General features: G+C 46.9%; 1 protein-coding gene across 1 annotated transcript in view; it reads right to left on the minus strand.

The window, feature by feature from the left end:
• UBA1 (ubiquitin like modifier activating enzyme 1) overlaps nucleotides 1–20,570 on the minus strand; it is a 155,118-nt gene extending 134,548 nt beyond the window's left edge. The window contains exon 1 of the mRNA XM_030193990.1: nucleotides 20,377–20,570. The gene's annotated coding sequence lies outside the window, so the exon portion shown is untranslated. The remainder of the gene's footprint in view (nucleotides 1–20,376) is intronic.
• Nucleotides 20,571–24,416: the final 3,846 nt, after the last annotated feature.

Consider the following 24,416-nt stretch of genomic DNA (forward strand, 5'->3'; position numbering starts at 1 on the left):
CTGGTGCATGGGAGTATGAGTTCAATTCCCACTGTAGTTCCTTGTGACTCTGGCCAAGTCACTTAACCCTCCATTGCCCCAGGTATAAAAACCTAGACTGAGACCACTAGGGACAGAGAAAGTACCTACACTAATGTAAACTGCTTTGGCTGTACCACAGAAAGGTAGTACAGTGTGTTCTCAGTATTTGCATTTGCATGTTCAAGATTTGTGGTTTTGCACATTCGTGGACATATGTACCCAACAAATCACCTTTTGAACTGCAATCCCGGCTTTTCATAGACATGCACATTTTTAAAACAAGTTCTCTCTTTCACTTTGCTGGCATTTATATTAGAACTGAAAGGAGTGGAGTTGCTGGTGGCACTAATTTGCTGGTGAGTGGTCATCCTTGATACTGGTGTATATATCAGAACTGAAAATGGCACCCAAGTGTCCTGCAAGTGAGTCTAAAGCTAGCATTCATAAGCACAAGAAATCTGTGATGTGCCTTAGTGATAAAATACATGTTTTAGATAAGCTTCATTCTGGCATGTCTGTTACTGCTGTTGGCCATGAGTTCAATGTTAATGAATCAACAATCTGATACAGTTGGCTAAAGGAAGAAGATATACACCTGTCTGCTCATGAGGCATTGCCTGGGACAACGTAACGCAGTCTAATATAAATTGTTGGAAAAAAATTTGGCCTGACTACATAACAAACTTGAGAGCTTTGAAGGTGTTACAGAAAACATGAAAAAAAGATGCGCAAAACGTAAAGCGCTTTGCATGAAGAATCAGTGGAGAGGGCTTTGACGACATAACACAAGAAGACATGAGGAAATTTTGGCTGAGACCGCAATAGAGCCCAGTAATGAAGACCGAGACAAGATGGCACAGCAAGGCATCAGACACAGCGATGATGATGATGATCAGCCTAAGGCTCCAAAAATTGTGCCTCTCGCAGTGGCAAAAAATGCAGAATGGGTGTCAACATTGGATACAATGTTCGGTGACAGAGGAATGCAATCCCATGTTAGAGAGCAGTATAAAATGTAAGCATCTTGTAAACAATGTTCGGTGACAGAGGAATGCAATCCCATGATAGAGAGCAGTATAAAATGTAAGCATCTTGTAAACTCTTCATTTGCCCCTTACACTGAGACCCCGATGCTCAAAACTCTGGCGCTGTATAGAACATGCTGTGGTGTCCCTTACCCCAACCCCTTTGCTATTAAATTTAAGAAGAAAAAAGGTGGACCCCTGGTGGTCTGGTGAACTCCTGACCCCCCCTTCAAAATCTTTGTAAAAGCCCTGGTGGTCCAGTGAGAACAAGGCCAGACCAGGACCCCCCCTCCCGAAGTCTACCCTGGTGGCCCAGCAGTAGCCCCCCCCTCCCCCCCGAACATCATATCTGGAAGGAAGGATTCCTACTTCCTCCTGCTGGGCGTGTCATCAAAATGGCAGCGCACTGCCATTTTGATTACACGCCCAGGGCTTTTACAAAGATTTTGAAGGGAGGGTCTGACCACCATAATTTTATCTATTTTGGAGGGAGGTCAGGGCCAGTTTTTTCCTATTTTCGGGGGGGGGGGGGGGAATCAGGGGACCACCAGGGTTTTTGAACGACACAGCTCAAAAATGCATAAGTTCTTGCAATAACCACAAATACCAAATAAATACCATTAAAAAATCAATTTAAGAGCCCTTATTCCACCTCCTAAAGCAATTTAAACATACTCATTGATAAACCATCAGATAAACATTATACCAAAATAAATGGAAAAATTAATTCTTACCTGATAATTTTCTTTCCATTAGTCTCAACAGATCTATCAAGAGACTTGTGGGTTGTGTCCCTCTACCAGCAGGTGGAGATAGAGAGAACCTCTGAGGTTTGCTATATGTGGATCTGTGCAATCAAGTAAACCTCAGTATGAACGATACCAAAGCAGTGGAATGGAAATAATAGAAAACCCTCCTGATATTGTCAGACCAAATCCCCAACATATTTCCACCATCTCCAAATGTATTTCTTTTTATTATTTAATCAAACGAAGGAACATTCAGAACGAAACCCAAAACAATTAACCAACCGAAACAAAACCGCAGACAGTAAATCCAGGAGGGGTGCCTCTGGATTGATCTGTTGGGAATAATGGAAAGAATTAATTTTTCCTTCCATAGCGTCCCACAGATCAATCCAGAGACTTGTGGGATGTACCCAAGCAGTCCTCAAGTAGGGCGGGACACCCCCAACCTGGCAGAAATCATCGACGAGCCAAACACCATATCCTGCTGAGCTGCCACATTCACCCGATAATGACGAGTGAACATATGGAACGAAGCCCGTGTAGTGGCTCTGCAGATATCTTCCAGAGAAACCAAACGGGACTCTAAACAGAAGAAAGCCTGAGCTCGAGTAGAATGAAAACGAAGTTGCGAAGGGGCTTGCTTGCCCAATGCCACGTAGGCTGAAGTGATTGCCTCCCGCACCCAATGGGCTATGGTAGCCTTGGAAGCCATATGACCCTTCTTATTGCCTCCAAAAAGGACGAAGAGATGGTCAGAAAGACGAAATTCACTCGTCACCTCCAAATACCTGAGAAGAGCCCGTCTCGTGTCGAGGCAGCGAAGAGCCCGGAATTGCTCCAGGTAATCTTCCCGGTGAAAAGTCGGGAAATGCAGAGACTGCCCCAAATGGAAACGAGAAACCACCTCGGGCAAAAACAAAGGAACTGTCCTAATCTATACCCCCGCCTCAGTAAAACGCAGGAAGGGGTCTCTGCAAGAAAGAGCCTGCAACTCTGAAATTCTCTGAGCCGAAGTAATGGCTACTAGGAAAATCGCCTTCAAGGTAAGATCCTTAACCGTAATCCCCGATAAAGGTTTGAAAGGAGGACCCTGAAGCACTTTGAGAACTAGATTAAGGTTCCAGGATGGCAGAACTGGCAAGTGCGGAGGACGCAACCGATTTACGCCCATCAAAAAACGAACCACATCCAGCTGGGAGGCGATCGATGCCACCTGAAGCTGGCCTCTAAAGCATGCCAGAGCTGCCACCTGCAACTTAAGAGAACTCAACAAGAGTGATTTCTGTACACCCTCCTGAAGAAATGCGAGGATAACCGATACCAAAGCCGCTGACAATCCCGAACTCGCACACCACGAATCGAAGGTACGCCCCACCCTAGCATAAGCTATCGAGGTGGATCTTTTCCAAGCTGAAGCATCGTAGCATAACCGCGACCAGATACCCTTTCCTTCTCAAGTTCGCCCTTTCAAGGGCCAGGCCGTAAGACCAAAGGGGGAGGGATCCTCCATTATGACTGATCCCTGCAGCAAGAGACCGTCCTGCGCCTGGAGCCGGAGAGGACGATCGAACAAGAGCCTGACCATATCCGCGTACCAGGGACGTCTGGGCCAATCCGGGTCCACCAGGATCACTCGACCAGGATGACTGGCAATGCAAGTCAGTAACCTGCCCACCATAGGACACAGGGGAAAGGCATAGAGAAGGCCCCTGGGCCAAGGTTGCAGAAGAGCATCGATGCCTTCCGAGCCCAGCTCTCTTCCCCTGCTGATGAAACGGGGAACCTTCGCATTGAATGCGGTGGCCATTAAGTCCATCACCGGCATCCCCCAACGGGCAGCTATCTGATCGAAGGTCAGAGGGGAAAGTGTCCACTCCCCTGGCTCCAACTGCTGGCGAATGAGAAAGTCCACTTGAACATTCTGTGTCCCTGCTATATGAGCCGCCGTCAAGAGAGAGAGATGAGTCTCTGCCCAATGGCAGATCAGGGCCGCTTTGCACGCTAGTGGTGCACTCCTGGTGCCCCCCTGACGGTTCACGTAAGTGACCGCCGTCGCATTCTCCGAGAGAACTCGAACTGGGCAACCACAGAAAAGACAGAAACTCCCAAAGGGCCAGACAAATCACTCGCACCTCCAAGCGGTTGATGGACCAAGATGCCTCCGTAGAGGTCCAAATGTCCTGGGCTGTCTGTTGGAGACAACGAGCCCCCCAATCAGATAGTGACGCATCCGTGGTCATGATCTTCCATTCTGGGGTTTGCAGAGGAATGCCCAACACCAGATTCTTTTGAATGAACCACCAGTGCATGATTGTGTGCAGACGGGTTGAACATGGCACCCGAACCTCGTAATTCTCAGAGAGAGGAGACCAACGGCTCAGAAGGTGCCACTGCAGGGGGCGCTTGTGAGCTCTGGCCCACTTTACCACGTCCAAGGTGGAGGCCATGGAACCCAGAACGTGTACATAGTCCCAAGCCCGCGGGTTTGGAGTTTGGAATAGAACTCGCAACTGACCCTGCAACTGCTGTACTCAAGCTGAAGGAAGAGAAACTATCCCTGTTCGGGTATCGAAGCAAACTCCCAAGTATTCCAGCGTCTGGGAGGGCATAAGGCTGCACTTTGGGAAGTTGATCACCCAAGCAAGCGATTGAAGAACCAGACCACTCTGTCGGTTGCCCGTTGACTCTCCTCGAAAGAAGATGCCCGCACAAGCCAGTCGTCTAGATAAGAATGGACTTGAATCCCTTCCTTTCTGAGATAGGCCGCCACTACAACAAGGACCTTGGAAGTCCGAGGTGCTGTGGCTAGGCCGAAGGGCATCGTTTTGAATTGAAAATGATGACCAAGCACTGCAAAGTGAAGAAAATGCCCGTGGGGAGGCCAAATTGGAATGTGTAAATAGGCCTCTTTGAGATTGAGAGACATCAAAAACTCCCCTGGCTGTACCGCCGCAATCACCGAGCGGAGGGTTTCCATGCGGAAATGCCAAACCTGTAAGGACCTACTGACGCACTTGAAATCTAGGACGGGTCGGCAGAACCGCCCTTTTTTGGCACCACAAAATAAATGGAGTATCGACTGCTCCCTCTTTCTGCTGGAGGTACAGGCTGGACGGCTCCCAGTTGTCGTAAGTTGAGGAGGGTGTGACGAACAGCCCGTACCTTAGCGGGAGATTTGCAAGGAGATTCCAGAAATGAGTCTACTATCGGACGAGCCAATTCCAACTTCTAGCCATCTCTGATAACTCCAAGACCCATCCGTCGGATGTTACCTTGGTCCACTCCACCAGGAATAGGGACAGCCTGCCCCCAATAACCGGCTGGCGATGGACCAGGGCCCCATCATTGAGCAGACCTGGCTGCGGGCTGGTTTCTGTTACCGGAAAGGAAGGCCCACCTGTCACCTCAAAAGGGCTGAGGTCTCTGAGATGACCTTGCTCTCTGAAAAGAGGCCCTGCGACCTGGACGGTAACGACGTGTATCCCTAAACTTAGGTCTAGGTCCCGCCGGTCTCACAAATTTGGACCTGTCCTCCGGGAGGCGCTGGCCCTTAGACTCACCTAGGTCCTTCACAATCTGTTCTAGGTCTGTACCAAATAAAAGCTTTCCCCTAAAAGGAAGCCTTGCCAGCCGTGACTTAACGCCATGTCTGCAGCCCATCGCAACCACAGCCAGCGATTTACGGTGACCGCTATGGAAACCTTCTTCGCCAAAGCTCTCAAAAGATCATAAAGAGGATCCGCAAGGAAGGCTAAACCGGACTCTAAGGCTGGCAAAACAGCCATGAGGTCCTCCGGAGAGGAGGCTTTCTGTACCCACGATAAGCATGCCTGCGCCGCATAGGAGTCACAAACTGAAGCTTGCAGGGAAAGGGCCACTACTTCAAAGGACAGCTTGAAGCAAGTGACGAACATGATTCTGAGGGTCGTTGAGCGCCATGCCACCCTCCACAGGGAGAGTGGTTTTCTTAGTGATTGCTGTGATTAATGAATCCACAGTAGGAACCTTCAAAAAGTCTAAGTCAGCAGCAGGCAGCGCGTAAAGATGCGACATAGCTCTAGCAACCTTAAGCCCACTGTCCGGCATATCCCACTGCACCGAAATAAGGATTTTCATGGCCTCATGCACATGAAAGGAACGAGGTGGGCATTTGGTGCACAGGGCCGTGCCTAGGGTCTCTGATGCCCCCCTGCAGACTATCAGTTGCCCCCCCCCCCGTGTGGCACAAGATGCAAAGGAAATAGGAGCTGAAAGATGGAGTGCATCTTTGTGGGATTGCTGAACATATATCATTCTCAATAGCAATCATGGCATGACCAGGTTTTGGGAACCACTGCCCTAGAGGCTGTGAACACCATCGGAGTATCCTAAGCACCACTGAAGTAAGGAATATTTATTTATATATTGTGTACAAGCTTGAAAGTCATTGAAGCAGTGTATATTCTGGTAGAAAACCTGAGACAAAAATTGAACACAAATCCCTCTGGAAGACACTGAGCCTCTTGCATATCCCCTATACCAAAGTTTTTGATGTGGATGTCTTATTGCAAACATTTAGCATTCTTGGCTAATGCTACTAGGAACCAACAGTCCTGCTGATGTTTTTCAACTTAATTGTACCTATCAGGAATGTTATGGAGAAAAAAACCCCTGCCAATTCCTTCAGAAAATAAAGAATGGAATCTGCAACTACAAAAAAAAAAAAAAAAAAAAAAGCAGTTGAAGGGGTACTGTGTATACACAGGCATAAATACCTACTTTACCAAAAAGTTGCTCACTGCATGCTTCCTTTCACACCATGTATAAATTAGCTTCAATTTGTGAAACAAAATTAAGCACATCAGACACTCACCAGGGGATCAGATCCACCATCAAAGCCCTAGAAAACTGTGCATAATAGTAGCAATAAGGGACGGCTCGCCCTTCAGAGAAAGTTTGGGACCCATTCAGAATGGCGCGGGGAAGGACCCGGATGACTTGCCCGGGTTGCGGAGAGAGCGGGGGAAGAGAGGCGGTTGGAGGAGGCTCCACTGTCTACTTACTCTGCTGGGACCTCTGGACCAGTCAGTGAAAGTGCTGCCGACGTCTCCAGCCTTCCCTTCGCGCTCATTGGTTCCCTCAGTGTCCCGCCGTCGCAAGGAAATGATGTCAGAAGAAGGCGGGACACTGAGGGAACCAACGAGCGCGAAGGGAAGGCTGGAGACGTCGGCAGCACTTTCACTGATGCTGCACAGCTGCTGCGACGTCGGAGCCTCCAGAGGTAAAAGATTTTAAAGCCCTCAGGGCGGCACGGAGCTGAGGTAAGCGGCAAGGGTAAGCACCGCGGCGGCGCCCTCAAGAGGTTGGCGCCCCCTGCGGTGCTTACCCTGCTTACCGTGTTGGCACGGCCCTGTTGGTGCCAGACATAATAGAGAGCACCGGACCTGTTCCCCCTGACGATTCAGGGGGTGAAATAGCCAAAACCTCAGAAGCCCTAATAATCAGGGAGGGAAGCTCTTCCCTGTGAAAGAGGCGGGCAGCCATCAGGTCATCCCCCTCCTCAGAAGGCAGGGTGACCTCATCTGCCAAATTCAATTATTCTGATGGAGAGCCTGGAGACAAAATCGGGTCATCTGTGTCAGATAGCTCCTCATGATCCAAAATCTCCACCCGGGGACGTTTTGGCAGGAAAGACTGAGAGGCTGCAGCAACCGAAGTTTGCTGAGGAAGAGACGGGGCTGCCTGAAGAGAAGCTCCTGACTTCTTCAGAAGAAAGGCACTGTGCATTAACAAAACAAAATCCGGGGAAAAGCCTGTGCCACAGAAGCGTGCTGTGCCTCCTGTCTGTCAACCGCCACGTGCGGAGCTGGTCGCACCTGAGAGGAAAAAATGGCGCACGCCGATGCGCGCTGCACTAACTGCCCTGAGGAAACTGCCGAAACTATCCACTGCGCTTCCGACTCACCGGACACCTGAGGGGAACACCCGCTGTGGGCTGACGGCGGCACGACTCACACTCCCCCGACACTGCTCTCCGGCCCCCACCGGGAGCAGCGCCTGGCCGCCTCAGAAGGCACTGACATGCTCCACAAACACCTGCCCTTCAAACAGACTCAGCAGCCCATCTAGCTCCTCCATATGATTAAACAAAAACAAAGTCTCTTAAAGAGACGCTTACCTTTTTTTTTTTTTTTTTACTCAGGAAAGAAAGGCAACACCCCATAATGTCCACATCCCCGGGCAACAGAGCAAAGGTAGGGGGGAGACCGGGAGGGACCTGGCACTACCAGGTGTACATCAGAAGCTACAAACAGCCACTCAACCCCTGACTGTGCTAAACTAGGCCCAAAGGACACCAGTAGCCAGATCAAACCAGAGCTGCATAGAGATGTCCCTCCACCTGCTAGACAGAGAGAATACTGAGGTTTACTTGGCTGCACAGGTCCACATATAGCAAACCTCGGAGGTTTTCTCTATCTCCACCTGCTGGTAGAGGGACACAACCCACAAGTCTCTATGGAACCATAAAACCCAAAATAAAACTTGAGAAACACAGACAGGTCCATTTCAATATTCACATCTAAGAGGGCTGCTGCCTTAAATTTAAATATAAATCTCTGCTTTCTCTTGAGTAGAAGTTTATCCAGATCACCTCCTCTCCATATAATATGGTGGGCAGCTAAAGCAAAAAATCTTTAATCCTCAAACTTGTGTCCAGTTTGGATGGTGGGTTCTACCAATGGATTTTCTTTAATCTGGCGCTTGATGGCACTCTTTATGTTCAATGATCCTCAGATTAAACCTTCTTTTAGTCTTGCCTATGTAGACCAGGTTGCAGACGCATAATAGTGCGTACACAACTCCCACAGTTTTACAACTGGTGAAATGTCTAATTTCAAATTCTTCTTCAGTGGATGGACAGGTGAAGGCTCTAACTTCCATGTTTACTGCCTATCTGTACATGATTCTCATTTAAAATAAAGGATAGGTTCCTCTTTGTGTTGTTAAAAGATAGAAGTGCAGAAAGCACCAGCATGTTCCTCGGGTTATTTTTTCCCCTTTTATATGCTACCATAAGTTATTTATGTAAGCAATGGGCTATACTCTGGATAACATACCAGTGTGTTTCTTCAATATTTTAACTAGGCCATTAGATATATGTGAAAATGACAGCGGACAAACTATCTTATCAACCTGCTGTTTAATTTTATTTTCAAGCAGTTCTTCTCTATTTATATTCACAGCATGCTGAAAATATGTCTCAACACACTTTTTTGGATAACCCTTCTCCTTAAACCTCTCACTCATCGCTCCATCTTTTCTTATATACTTCATGATTAGAACAAAGTCTCTTCAATCTTAGAAACTGGCTATATGGAAGATCAGTTTTCAAAGCTCTATTATGGCAACTACAGTAATCAAGCAATTTTTTAAAATCTGTGGGTTTCCTATATATCAGTGCTACCATGGCACCTTCAGTAGCCAACTTGTATGGGAAAATTAGGTTCTTACCTTGGTAATTTTCTTTCCTTTCGTCATAGCAGATGAAGCCATTACGTATGGGTTGTGTCCATCAACCAGCAGGGGGAGATAGAGAGCACTCAACTTTTCACGGTGCCTCATGGCCAGCCAGCTCCACTGCCTCCTCAGTATTTGAAGCTTCCAAAGCAGTATGGCAAACCGCAATGGGAATAACATGAACTTTCCTCACAGCGAACGATGGCCCCTTAACAAGGGCATGAACTCAAAAGGAGGGAATGAACACATCCTCCTGGAGGGAATAAACTCATCCTCCTTATTGTATAACTGGAGGGGATACACGCAACCTACTGGAGAGAATAAACTCATCCTCCAAAACATAAACTAGAGGGAATGGACTCATCTTCCTATAAGTGAACATGAATCCTGAAGACTGTTTTCCAACTTTCTCCCAAGGAAGGAACTTCAGGAAACAAGAACAGAACCTGAAACAGATTCACAGCATACAGACAATCATACAGAGAGGGCTCATGACTTCATCTGCTATGACTAAAGGAAAGAAAATTACCAAGGTAAGAACCTAATTTTCCCTTCCTTGTCATCAAGCAGATGAAGCCATTAGGTATGGGATGTAACAAAGCAATCCCTATATAGGGTGGGAACAGGTCACACCATGTGCTAGCACTTGTGCTCCAAAACGCGCATACCTCCTAGCAGCCACATCCAGCCTGTAATGTCGGGCAAAAGAGAGCTTAGAAGCTAATGTTGCTGCACTGCATATCTCTTGACGAGAGAGTGCTCCAGTTTCAGCCCAAGAGAAAGAAATCGCTCTGGTAGAATGCGCCTTAAAGGCTACAGGCGGAGACCGGCCGGCAAGCAGATAAGCTGAAAAGATAGTTTCTTTGAGCCAACAGGCAATAGTGGCTTTAGACGCTGGAGACCCTCTGCGAGGACCTGATAGCAAAACAAACAGATGATCATAGATCCTGAAAGAGACAGTAACTCGCAGATACTGCAGCAGAGTCCTGCGCACATCCAACAGGTGCAACCGCCCAAAAGATTCTGGAAACTCCTCATCATCAAAGGAGGGCAAGAAAATAGGCTGGTTTAGGTGAAACGCTGAAACCACCTTAGGCATGAAGGAAGGCACGGTCCGAACCGTGACCCTGGACTCTGAGAATTTCAGAAATGGGTCTCTACAGGACAGCGCCTGGAGCTCTGACACCCGTCTCGCCGAAGTAATGGCCACAAGAAAAAAGGCCTTTAGTGTCAAATCTTTCTCCGATGCTCGCCGAAGCGGCTCAAAAGGAGAAGCCTGCAGGGCCTTCAAAACTAGCCCCAGGTTCCAAGGTGGACAGGGTGCTTGCACGGAAGGCCGGAGCCGAAGCACCCCTCTAAGAAACCGTGCCACATCTGGATGCGCAGCTAAAGACACGCCTTCAACCTTACCACGAAGGGAGGCCAACGCTGCCACTTGCACCCGCAGGGAATTATAGGTCAAGCCTACTTGTACACCATCCTGCAAAAAGTCCAGAATCGGCGAGACAGGAGCCCGCATGGGTGTGATCGCTTTTGACGCACACCAAGACTCAAACTGGCGCCAAATCCTGGCATAAGCCACGGAAGTGGAACGCTTGCGGGCCTGCAGGAGAGTGGAAATGACTGTGTTTGAATAGCCTTTGTCCCTCAATTGCGCCCTCTCAATCGCCATGCCATAAGACCAAAGCAGCAGGCGTCCTCCATGGCTACCGGGCCCTGTGACAACAGGTTTGGTACCAGAGGTAAAGGAAGGGGAGCCTCCACTAGCATCTGTCGGAGGTCCGCATACCAAGGCCTCCTGGGCCAATCTGGGGCGATGAGGACCACTTTTCCTGAGTGCAGCCGAATCCGCAGGAGCACGTGCCCTATCAAGGGCCACGGAGGGAATACATATAGTAGGCCCGGAGGCCAGGGCTGAGTCAAGGCATCCATCCCTGCCGAGCGAGGATCTCTCCGTCTGCTAAAGAAGCACGGGACTTTGGCATTTGAACTTGTCGCCGTAAGATCCATCACGGGCTTGCCCCATTTGGCACATATCTGCAGGAATACTTCGTCTGCTAGTTCTCATTCTGCTGGATCGATCTGATGCCTGCTTAGATAATCGGCTTGCACGTTGCTCTGACCTGCAATGTGAGCTGCCGACAGAAACTGAAGATGCAGCTCGGCCCAGTGGCAAATCTGTTTGGCCTGCGCGGCAAGTGCTCTGCACTGAGTGTCGCCTTGTCGATTTATGTAGGCCACTGCTGTCGTGTTGTCCGACATCACTCTGACAGCCAATCCTTCCAGGGTCACTTGAAAGGCCAGAAGCGCCTGAAACACCGCTTTCAACTCCAGGCGGTTGATGGACCACTCCGACTCCTCGGGTGTCCAAAGACCCTGGGCATGCTTCCCCTTACAATGTGCACCCCAGCCCTTCAGGCTGGCATCTGTCACTACTAGACACCAATCGGGGAGCGCCAGCGGCATTCCTCGCCGCAGCATGCTGTCTGAGAGCCACCACTCCATGCTGAGTCGGGCCGCAGGAAGCCAAGAAAGTCTGCATTGATAATCCTGAGAAACTGGAGACCATCTTTGAAGTAGGGAATACTGTAGAGGTCTCAGGTGCACTCTCGCCCAGGGCACCACTTCCAATGTGGCTGTCATCGATCCCAGCAGCTGGACAATGTCCCAAGCTCGCGGGCGGGGCATCCTCAGGAGCAGACGGACCTGATTCTGAAGCTTGCACCGCCTTAGCTCGGGTAGGTATACATAGCCCGAGTCTGTGTCGAACCTGGCCCCCAAATATTCTAGAGATTGCGAGGGGGGTCAGGTGACTTTTGACCATATTGACGACCCAGCCTAGAGATTGAAGTACTGAGACCACTCTGGCTGTAGCTTGATAGCTCTCTGTTACAGAGTCTGCTCTGATGAGCCAGTCGTCTAGGTACGGGTGAACCCTGATACCTTCTCGCCTGAGCAAAGCAGCTACTACCACCATTACCTTCGAAAAGGGAGCTGTGGCGAGGCCAAAAGGCAATGCCCGGAACGGGAAATGTTTTCCCAACACCGCAAACCTCAGAAACTTCTGGTGCGGGGGCCAAATTGGTATGTGCAAGTAAGCTTCTTTCAGGTCTAGAGACATGAGAAACTCTCCTGGCTGTACCGCAGCAATGACGGAGCGCAGGGTTTCCATGTGGAAATGACGCACTCTCAGGGACTTGTTTAATTCTTTTAAGTCCAGAATAGGGCGAAAAGACCCACCTTTTCGCGGCACCACAAAGTAGATGGAGTATCGGCCGTAGCCGTGTTCGGCGGGAGGTACCGGGCACACGGCCCCTAACTGAATCAGACCTTGCAAAGTCTCCTCTACCACCACCCGTTTGGCGGCAGAACCGCATCGGGACTCCACAAACACGTCTCTTACTGGGGCGTTGAATTCTATTCTGTAGCCATCTCTGATCAGGTCCAGAACCCACTGATCTGAGGAAATATTGGCCCACTCTACTACTACTACTTAACATTTCTAAAGCGCTACTAGGGTCACGCAGTGCTGTACAATTTAACATAGAGGGACGGTCCCTGCTCAAGGAGCTTACAATCTAAGAGACAAGTGAACGGACAGTCCGATAGGGGACTTCAAATTGGGGCAGTCTGGATTTAGTGAACGGTAAGAGTTAGATGCCGAATGCAGCATTGAAGAGGTGGGTTTTAAGCAAAGACTTGAAGATGGGCAAAGAGGGAAAGACGTCCTCCGATGAGAGGAAGTGAGGAGGGGGCCGGCGCGCCATCATTGAGAGGGTCACCCCTGAACTCCAGTCCTAGAGCCGGAGGCTGCGGAACGTTTGTCCGAGCGAAGGGAGTTCCTCTGCTGAAAAACGGGCACGAGAAGTGAACCCAGCAGAACGCCCCGGGCGGAACCTTCTAGCTTCACAGAAGCGAGGTCTATAAGAGGAGTGGACCGCCTGGCCCTTGGAGGAAGGCCTCGGCCTATCTTCGGGCAAGCGCTGGGGTTTAGGATCTCCCAGGCCTTTAACAATTTTCTCCAACTCCTCACCAAATAGGAGAAGGCCTTGAAAGGGCAACTTCACCAACCTTTGCTTAGAGGCCACGTCCGCCGCCCAATGTTGTAGCCAAATAAGACGGCGAGCCGCCACTGCTACTGCCATTTGTTTAGCCGAAGCTCTGACAATATCATAAAGGGCATCAGTCAAAAAGGACAAGGCCGACTCCAGCCACGGGGCCACATCCGAGAAGGGCTCCGCTCCATCACCGGGCTGTTCCACTGCCTGCTGCAACCACGCCAGGCAGGCTCTAGCAGCATAACAACTGCATGCAGATGCCCGAACAGTAAGACCTGCAATTTCAAAGGACCGTTTAAGTGCTGCTTCCAGCCTACGGTCTTGTATATCCTTCAGGGCAACTCCTCCTTCCACAGGGAGGGTAGTTCTCTTTGTCACCGCAGTGACTAGGGCATCTACTTTAGGCATTGCAAAGCGAGCCAAATGCTCCTCACGCAGATGGTATAATTGCCCCATAGCCCTGGAAACTTTCAAAGGTCCCTCGGGGTCAGCCCACTGAGCGGAAATAAGCTCTTGGATGGAGTCATGCAAAGGAAAGGCTCGAGCAGGGTTTTTGGTACTAGCCATCCTAGGATTCACAGAGGAGGCCGTGCCACTTTCAGGCTCTTCAATAGAAAGGACCTGTAGGGCATCTGAAATAAGTGCTGGCAGCTCATCACGGTGGAAAATCCTCACTGCGGAGGGATCATCCAGATCCTGTGGTAATTCTGCACCTGACTCTGGCTCCTCAGACCACGAAGGCCTGCCAGAACTCTCCGAATCCTCACAGCCCAACCACGGGGGGGGGGGGGGGGGGGGAGGTGCACCACAATCTGAAGGGGAATTAGCCCTTCTACGCTTTTCTTTATGCCAATTATCAGGGAAAATAGCCTCAGCGGGCAGTCCCAGGCCAGAATCCACCGGGGGGGACAATAGAAGGGGCCTCAGACGACCCTTGAGGGAGAGCTCTTTTCAGCATATATGCTTTATGCAATAATAACACAAAATCAGGGGAGAAAAACTCGCCCTGGGCACCCAGATCCCGTCCGGGGCTAGCCGCTCCCTGAATAGCCTCAATTCGAGGACCCCCCCCCCCCCCCCCGGGCTCAGGGCTCCCGTCTCTATGGAGGCCGCGCCATGCGGAGAATTCAAAATGGCGTCCGCTGCCAGCTCTGAGCGGGAAGAATCATCGCTCGTCATGCTCGGGCCGGCTCTTACACCTGTACAGCACGATTTACAGAGCCCTGCTGCTGATTTGCGCTTGCCACACCGGGAACAGCGCTTTACATTCTCTGCAGCCATCGTCGAAAATGGCGGGGAAAATTCAAAATGGCGGTTTCGCGCCAAAAACACCCCGATCGCGGGCCCACCCCGGAGGAGTTAGAAAACACTCTTACCTCACCAGACCAAGTATCACAGCTCCAGTCCCATAGAAGAATCAAAGGAAAACCTCTGTTCCATTTTTTTTTTTTTTTAACGCTGTGAGGAAAGCAGAGGTAATAAGAACTCCGGAGGCTCAGATGAGTAGGAAAGGCAGGGAAAGGCGAACCAATGTGCCTCCATCCACTGAGTGGGAAAGGACAGGGAAAAGCAAGCTAATATGTCCACATCCACGGGGGCATGGGTAAGGCAGGGAAAGGGCTAACCTATGTGCCTTTAAAGTGAAGCTGCTATAGCCTCTAACACCCCGGCTAACAACTGGCAAGCCAGGAGCCACCCCCAGGCAGATTTTTGATGGCGCTCGAAGAAGCTGCAGCCACCCTGCTTGGGGAGATAGAGAATACTGAACAGGCAGTGGAGCTGGCTGGCCATGAGGCACTGTGAAAAGTTGAGTGCTCTCTATCTCCCCCTGCTGGTTGATGGACACAACCCATACGTAATGGCTTCATCTGCTTGATGACAAGGAATAAACCATTATTAGCTTTTACCACCTTCTTGCCAAACAATTGGTTTCAACTACCTTTAACTATGCTGGGTCATTTAGCACTCTTCTAAATGGTTGCCTTGCCAAAATGGTTTTATGTTTTCCAAGAACCAGACAGTAACAGAACACAAAAGATCCCATGGAGAAACCAACGAGTCTGGAAGTGGGAAATGAAGGACGGCTGGACAAACCACTGGTTCAACCAATCCAATCTATTTCTTAAAATCAATATTAAGACTCACACCATACGTTTGGCTCTGCGTAGGCGGGACAAACTGCAACTACAGAGAATGGTACAGCGCTTTCTTTAGAAGGGAAATAGAGCAAGAGTCACATATAAACAACTAACCAATATGCCGAGATATGGAGGCTTGGGCCTTTCAGATTTAGATATATATAACAGAGCTTGCCATCTTCATTATATTAAGGATTGGTTGAAACAAACTACATACTATACATCTTTTGCATATGAACAGGGACTCCTAAAGCCCTTCGCCTCTACCCATGTTTTGCATGCTGCACCACGATGTTTACCTACCTGTATCAACAACAGTTGCATGGTTGCCCTCTTAAGGAAGGTGTAGGTGTGGTTATGTAAGAAACAAAGCTTGAATTTTCGAGTTACATCTTGGTTGCCTCTTAGGGGCAACGAAAACTTTCCAGGTAGAATGAATGATCAATCCTTTTTAGACTGGGAGGAACATGGGATTACTTTACTTAAGCACTGTATTGAGGAACATGGGACGATAGTCTCATTTAATAGTCTGTGTGTACAATACCAATTGTCTCAGACTCAATGCATTTCTTATCTACAAGTGTGTCACATTACCCAAGGAGGCACTCACAGATAATACTACTGAGAAGGTGGAACTTTTTTCCTAGGCAGAGCTACGACATAGAAAGTCTGCTTTTTCTATAAGGTTTTTCGAGCAGACCTTCCTCCCTTGAATTTAACAAGGGGAGCAACTGTATGGTCTAGAGACTTGGGGATTGAACTATCACCTGAAATGTTCCAGCAGTGGATTTGTAAGCCATTGGTCAAGTTAATCTGTGCAATACATCAGGAACAACACTACAAGTTCTTGTTTTTAACTTACTTGTCTCCTAAGAGGGCCTTTAAAGTGGGCTTGGCTCAAACCAGTAAATGTCTTAAATGTTCACAATCAGAAGCTACATTGGGACATATGTTTTGGACATGCCCTTTGATACAACAATTTTGGCAGTCAGTTCAACATCATGTTCAACGAATACTGATTTTTTGTTCAACTTTAACACCTCAGATTTTTTTTATTCAATTATTATACTAATAGTTCTGTTAGACCAAATAAGGCTAAACGTACACTACTCTTTCATTTGTTTCTACTGGCTAAACGTAATTTTATTCCAATGGTTACAAGCTGAACCTCCTAATGTGACACAATGGCTGAATATGGCATAAGCCCTCATGATCCTGGAACGCCATAAAGCAGGCTGGAACCATCCGGGACATTGGGCTAAATTTCAACATATTTGGGAGCCCTTTTGGCTAGCCATGTCACATAAGATTCGCTGCTGGCTTTTGCATTAAGTTATTGTTATATTGCTCATTCTATTGTTTGTTTCTCAGGTCTGGATAAGAAATCACCAGATCTGGGAGATGAGATTGAATAGCTGGAAATAAGGATGGGAGAGGGAGGTTGGGTGGACGAGGGGTGGGTTAGGAGGACATAATACCAAAACAAAAATTCCTTGATACTAGTCCTGTGACTATTGTTATTTGGTTGATTCAATAAAGATATATTTAGAACAAAAAATGCCTTAAGTCTCCCTTTCTAGGCATTCTGTTGCAGGCCTCAAATCACTTTTGTAACCCTTTTCTAAACCATTCTCTCGACATTCTTACTAAAGGTATGAACCCCAAAACTGAACCCAGTCCTCCGTGTGGGGTTTTAGTGATCTATACCAAAAACCTGTAGCATAGAAAATAGTAGTTAAAAAGGAAAAGTAAGGAAAATGAATTTGTCCCTACGTACACACTATAAAAGAAACACGGGCTGGGGGTGGGAACATCAAATAAATATTATGTCCCACGGCAAACTCTCTTATAGCCTATGTTATTTCAGGCTCATGCTTACAGGCACTAGTTCTTTTCACTTGAGCTCCCCCAGACCCGAGTGCACAAAATACTTTTTAAAAACCCTCTTTATTCCCAATTAAACAAATCTTCTAACTTCTATATATCTTCCATATGAAAACCAAAATGACCACTTATCTTTTGGAGTGCTCTATAATCACAATATTCAACGCTGAACCATAATATACACTCGACTTGAGTGTGGGCATATGCCGCGTTTAGGATACATCGGGCATTTGCCCGTTGAGAAGATTTGGAGTAACATGTGATAAATCCCAGAAGCTGGCGAGCAGCCGAAATGCCCTTTGCATTGTGTTAAACAACTATTCTCCAGGCTCCAATGATTTGCATAAGCCAAAATCAATTTTTTATAAAGCTAACAGTAAGGCTTGTGCTAATTATTTATTTTTTTTGTTTTAGAAGAGCTCAGTCCGTCGGAGTTCTGGTTCTAGCTGCCACTCTCCTATCGTCACCGGTCTTCCTAGAATTTTCTTTGTGTTATATTTTTTTTTGGGGGGGGGGGGGTTTGTTTTAATTATATTTTTGTTTTGTTGAACAGTTTCCAAACTTTTTATCACTAAATATCCATTCTTTATGTATAGAGAAACTTATAATGCACTTAGCTTAGATATATTATTTCGAAGGGGAATTTGTTCCTTGGGTGGCAACACAGTGACGCACTTGTACAGTACCCCACAACTCCAATGGACTGAGGTCTTCTAAACAAAAAAATTAATATTTAGCACAAGCCTTACTGTTAGTTTTGAATTGTGCTGGCATGAAAAGTATATTATGGCACAGCACTGAGTACTGTGATTATGCAGCACTCCAAAAGATAAGTGGTCATTTTGGTTTTCATATGGAAAATATATAGGAGTTAATTTGTTTAATTGATGAACAAAGACTTTTTGTGCCCTCGGGTCTGAAGGGGTCATGTGATAAGAACTAGTACCCATAAGCACGAGCCTGAAATAGCTTAGGCTATAAGAGACTATGCTGTGGGACATAATATTAAGTTGATTTCCCCACCCCGAGTTGTTTTTATAGTGTCCACTTAGGGACAAACTAATTTTCCTTACTTTTTCTTTTTGAATAGTATTTTGTAGTAAGGAGTGTACATAATGTTACCTCTTTCTTGAGTTTGTATGAACTTTTCCTGTTGCTTTAGAAGCTCATTTTCAAAGAACATAGACTTACAAAGTTACATGAGGCATATTTTCAAAGCCCTTAGACTTATAAAGTTACATAGTAACCTATGGAACTTTATAAGTCTAAGGGCTTTGAAAATACGCCTTAATGTAACTTTGTAAGTCTAAGTGCTTTGAAAGCGAGCACCTTAATATATTAGACTAAGTACTTACTTTCAGTTAGACTAAGTACTTTCAGTTAACTGGGGAAGATTACTCCTAGGTCCCAATCCTGTTTCACAGTTGCCAGTTGCTGTCCAAAGTAGCTAAGAATTTTGCACTCCAGATGCATATTATACTTTTCCAACAATGTTTGCACAATTATATTTCTAAAACCCTTTTTACAGGCTTATTTTTCTATTACTTCCCCTTCTCCCCTACTGTCTTTTATCCTGTTACGAGTATTTCATCTGTACATAAGAATATTGTTCTTTCATAGACCCTTTGCAATATCACCAATAGAGAACTGTATCTACTATTAAAACCTGAGGTCACCTCCAGAATAGCAACCAACCTTTAGTTTGGTTGCTTAAACAGTGTTTCACTTAAGAACCTTTTAATGGGTCCCAATTCGGCCTCAGTTTACTGGTTTTTATAGAAGATTTTTAAAAATGACTAATAAGCAGAGCCTGCATGATGCAGCCAACAGAGACATGAATTCTTCCCTTATGAAGAGAAGAAATGGGAGTCCCCGTTTTCTCCTACGGATATCACTCATGGAAGGTGATTTTCCTGTTTTTCACTATATATACCATAAGGAGAGTATTTACAGGCTCCTCAAACCTAATCTGATTTTTTTTCAGGATTTCACAATGAATATTCATAACATTTCTGTGCATGCAGACAGATCTCATGCACGCTTGCTGCTGAAATACCAAAACCCCAAATGAACACTAAGGAATCCATTTATCAAACCACACAAGTGGCCAGCGCTGCGAATAGAACATGGGTTTGCCTCGTGCTCTGGCCACTTTCTAGCGCAGTCGGTATTGTAATTTCTGGCAGTAATAGCCATACACTAATTTCACAATTGGCACACAGAGCCCTTACCGTCCACTCCCCACCCACTGCGCTAGAAAATAATCCCTGCGCTAGAAAATAGAAATTATTTTCTAGCGCTGGGATCAGCACACAGTGATCATAACAAATACTGTAGCATACCCCCGCAGTGGTGCTGTTTTGCTGTCCCTACCACCATTTAGTAAAATGGCTCCTAAGTTTCTGAACCCCAGCTCTACAGATAAAATTGAGATTTCTTCCTAGTCTTCTTCTCTGTAGATCTGTATAGAGGTCCCTGTCTCTCCAAATTAATAGTGATGGAAGTTTCTCACAGAAAAATCTCAAGCTCTCTAAAGACAAAGCACTGGTAAGAGAAGAAGTGGGTGTCCTTGGTTTTTCTATATAGACAATGGAGGAGAGGGGGAATCCTGGGTCTATCAATATAAAAATTAGGAAAAAAAAGCAGTTGTCCTGGGCCTCTCTATAAATACAATATTTGGGGAGCTGGGATGTTATCAAGCTTTCTAAAGGCGAACAGCTGTTGGGTGGTGGGGAGAAGGGGTTTAGCAAGATGGCAAAGGAATTTCCTTGCCCTCTGTATGGTGGGGGAGAAGAGGGGCACCCTCGTCCTCCCTATATACATATATATTCACGGGTGAGAATAGGAAGCCTCAGCCTTTCTAGAGGCTGTTAATGATAGTAGGGAGGAGCAAAGGACAATCTCTGACCTTTTTAGAAATGCTGTGAGACCTCCCTATTTTATAAATATAACATGTGCACACACTGGATGGATGGTTGCGTCCCTCCCCCAATTCTTCTCTTACCACCTCCGCAGGTGCCGAGGCCTCCCCTCCCGGAGGAAGCCGCGCTCTCTTTCTAGCTGCTGCTGCGTCGGCGAGGAACGGGACTAGAACGTGAGGGGGCGGGGCGCCAAGTAACGGTTCTCCGGTAACTCGGCGCGCGACAGGCTACAACTCACTTCGCACGCTGCAGCAGCGGTGCCGCGGTGGCGACGGCGTGCCGTGCACTGCACACACGTCTACGTACGCCGGGCCGGCCGGGGTGCCTCACAGCGCCTGCGCGACGCCGGTTCCAACCGGCGCGTGGGGATTGGGAATGAGGTGTGGGTCCGTTCACGCTGCCGTGAGGGAATGGGGGTGGTCAAGGGATGAGCAAGGAGTAAGTAATCTCCTTGTGATTTAGGATGAGATGTAAGAGTCACGATAGTGGCGTGTGTACGTGCGTCCCTTACGCAGGTATTGCCAAAAGGTCAGGTTGGTACCATCCATGTGGTACCAGAGACAGGGAAGATGCGAACAGAAAGGTCCAGCTCTCCCTTCCCAGCACCGCTTGATAGTATTTGTCTCTCCATTTGATAGAGGAAGCGAATTAAATTATAGCGTCCGCACAGGACACCGGTATTAGGACTGTCACCACGGTGCTTGCTGGGAAGTGTGGTCCGGAAGCGGCTCATGCACGTGGCGCGCGCAGTGCTCTACTGAAAGATAGAAATTGGTTGTGTATGGCCTTCCTCTTATATCAAGCTTGCTTATTTCCATCTCTACTATGCTCGTTTGTCTTTTCCTCTCGCTCAGAGGGTAGTTGTACTTGTCCTATGTTTTCTAGAATTCAGCTACCTCTCTGTGACTTGTGGTGGCCCTGGTACAATTTGTTCTGAGCAATGTTTCCTCACCCTAGATAGAAGGGCATTTATAGCTGGCAAAAGGTAAAAAAACGGATACAGCGGGATCGTTGGGCCGTCTCATTCATAACTGCTGTTTGTCATCAGGGCCGCTTTTACCAGTGAGCAAAGTGCCCAGGTAACTGAAGCCCAGCCTGAGGGGGGAATAAATAAAGTTGTCCTGAGCCCTGCTTCCTAGGGATAAAATGTGGCATAAATATATAAAGTAGGTATCAATCCATGCCACTAATGGCTCTGCTGGTCTCGTCCTCTCCAGATGTCACCTCATATTTTTTAGTTGCATGCCTGTATTGTGTGTTCTCCGGGGATAGTTGGATATTTCAGCCACATAAGTATGTAGTTATCTCATCGCATGACAGAGCCCATGGAAGATAGGATTCCAAGCATGGAAGCTTGTAGAAGAAATATAAAAAGCATGTGCAGGAATTGCTGCCACTATGTTGGTATTCTATTCCCCTTACTATTGCATTAGTTTGTACTCTGCTTGCTTTGTTTAGTTAGCTTGTAAAAAAAAAAAATCTCACTCTTTCCTGCCCTCTGCCACTCCTCTTTCTCTGCTTTGCTCTTCTTTGGTATGGACGGTGCCGCCGGGTTTTCAAAATGGCTGCTGAGACTTTGGGGCAGTCTGATTGTCCATCTATACCAGATCTACTTGGTCTCTCAGAACCAGTGTTTCCAGGGCTGTTGGTTTCTCGCCAAATTGGGCTCCTTTCCGCGAGCCGCTGTGGCTTTTTCACGCCACATGCGGGATTTTGGGCGGCTTTTTTAAGGCCCGCCGGCGTTTTTTTGCTCACCGCAGGGTTTTTTTTCCCTGCGGCCACTGGCCACAGGTTGGCTGGTTTTCCCACAGCCAGTAGAAGCCCCACGGAGGCGGGCTTAATTACGTCATTTGTATGCAAATGGACTCATTAATATTTATTACTGATGCCATTCATATGCAAATTGACTGTGCGGTTTGGGGCTGTCTTTGGGCGTGACAAATTTTTTTTCCATCTGGCAACACTGCTCAGAACACGGATGAAAGTTTGTAGGCCATTTCTTACTCCTTGGAGCTCCAGAAAGTTTATGAGCCAACCAAACGGCTTGTGTTTTGAAAATTCTATATATGAGTTCCTTAGCCCTTCTTTGATGCATCTGTAGTAAGGACTATTGTTAGTATTGGCAGATGGAAAAAAAACTGTCCTTTTTTCAAGTTCTTGATCATACAGAAATTTGAGTTTGTGAGATTGATAGCAGTTAAAACCTGGGGGACTCCTTGCCCTCACCCTGACTGTTAGGTTTCAGAGCCCAAGTTGTGTTTGAGGAAATAAACACACAGTACAGGTTACAGGTGTAAAATATTAGATAAAGCTTTGGGAGAGGCCGTCAAATATAGCAGCTTTGCTAGACAAGTTTCTAATCCCTCTTTCAGCTGAACTGTCTTTATGAGCAAATTTCAGAATACAGATTCATTCTTTGGCATGATAAGATAATTGCCATGCAACAACACTTTTTCCTTTCTAAGGCCTTGACTATTCCATCAATAGGTGCACCATATCTTTCTGGCCCACACACATCCTTCTTTGGCTAAGCTTTATATAGTTAGCTCAGTTTCTTTCCTATCTTAGGTTTCAAGGCCTGTACTAGTACATTTGGTTCAACAGATAGTTATTCTTCAAGACTATTGTTTGTTTCTGCTTCAGAGAAACTTAACAAGCCTTCTTCATTACATGACTGACAGAGGATTTCCATTTTTCCCTTATCCATTACTAGACCCCAACTCTCCTGTTCTCCAGGGCCCTTACAACAAGACAATTGAATGTTGATTGTAAGAGGTTGAGCACGCTTATTCCAATGGTCCTTTAGGAACCACTGCAAATGCCTCATGAAGCTGAGCCATCAACAGCACCAGCCAATATGTCCAAGCAACACCATCAGTTGTCTGGCTCTTAATGTGTGGCTGCTTATGATGGAAGAAATAACTGCCTGAATTGTAGAGGCTCGATCTGACGGAAACATAGCGGTTAGATTGGTAGTTCAGAGCATCGCTCCAATGAATTGTAATGATTGCAGTCGAGCTAGTTGTGATTTATTATCATTTATGAATCCCAATTTGGTAAGGAGAGTTATCAATGAGTAGAGGGCTAGAGATAGCTCCCATGGAGATAGAGCTGCTACTAGCCAATCATCCAAGTATGGGAAGATGAGAATCCCCTGTCTCTTTAGCTGTGCTGCAACTGCTACCACCACTTTGTGAAAATTCTGGGAGCCGATGACAACCAAAAGTGATGGTCTATGTATTGAAAATGTTCTCCAGCTAGTATAAATCTTAAATACTTCTTGTTTTGTGTGAACGGGAATATATAAATACGCATCTTTTAGATCAAAAGCTGCAGCCAACTTGTGGGAATTTGTGCTAGGATGGTGGCCAGAGAATTTATGCTAAACTTCTCCCTCTTATCCACTCAGACTTATAGTGCGAAAAAAAGTGATAATCTTTCAGATCACCATTTTTGTTCAGCATTCTTCTCCAGTCTCTGGGAGCGTAAAGTTGAACATATCGCCTAGATCCTTGCTTAAGACATTAAACTCTTGGCAAATATTTTGGCTTCTAGACTGAATAGATTCCTTCTTCATCCATGAAGACCAAATGGGCTTTGTTCCAGGCCATTATGCCTTGATGAATCTGTTGAAAGTCTTGGTGGCCCTACAAACAGATAATAATGCTGAAAATAGGGCCCTGCTAACTAGCCTGTACTTGGAAAAGGCTTTCAATAGGATGTCTTAGAAGCATTTGTTCTGGATGATGGAGATGTTTGGAATCTTGGGGGCCTTTGTGGAATAGGTGAAAGCCCTTTACATGAAGCCAACTACACAGCTCTTGGTAAATGTTTGCTTAACAGAACCCTTTGAATTGCAAAGGGGAACTAGACAGGGGTATCCACTCTTTCCGGTTCTGTTTTTAGTGACCCGTGGCTGTAAAAATAAGAACTAATCAAAGTATTGAAGGACTACACAAAGGTGCTAAAGAATATCATATTAGTATGTTTGCAGATAACATGCTTCTTTATGTAGCTTGTACAGATCGCAGTATGTTATGTAGATCATTGACACCTTTGACAGCTTTACAGTCCTAAAAATAAACAATGGCAAGATAAAAGCTTGTTATGACTCAAGTAATAA

Source organism: Microcaecilia unicolor, chromosome 2 (genome assembly GCF_901765095.1).
Source record: "Microcaecilia unicolor chromosome 2, aMicUni1.1, whole genome shotgun sequence".
In the NCBI taxonomy this organism is placed as follows: domain Eukaryota; kingdom Metazoa; phylum Chordata; class Amphibia; order Gymnophiona; family Siphonopidae; genus Microcaecilia; species Microcaecilia unicolor.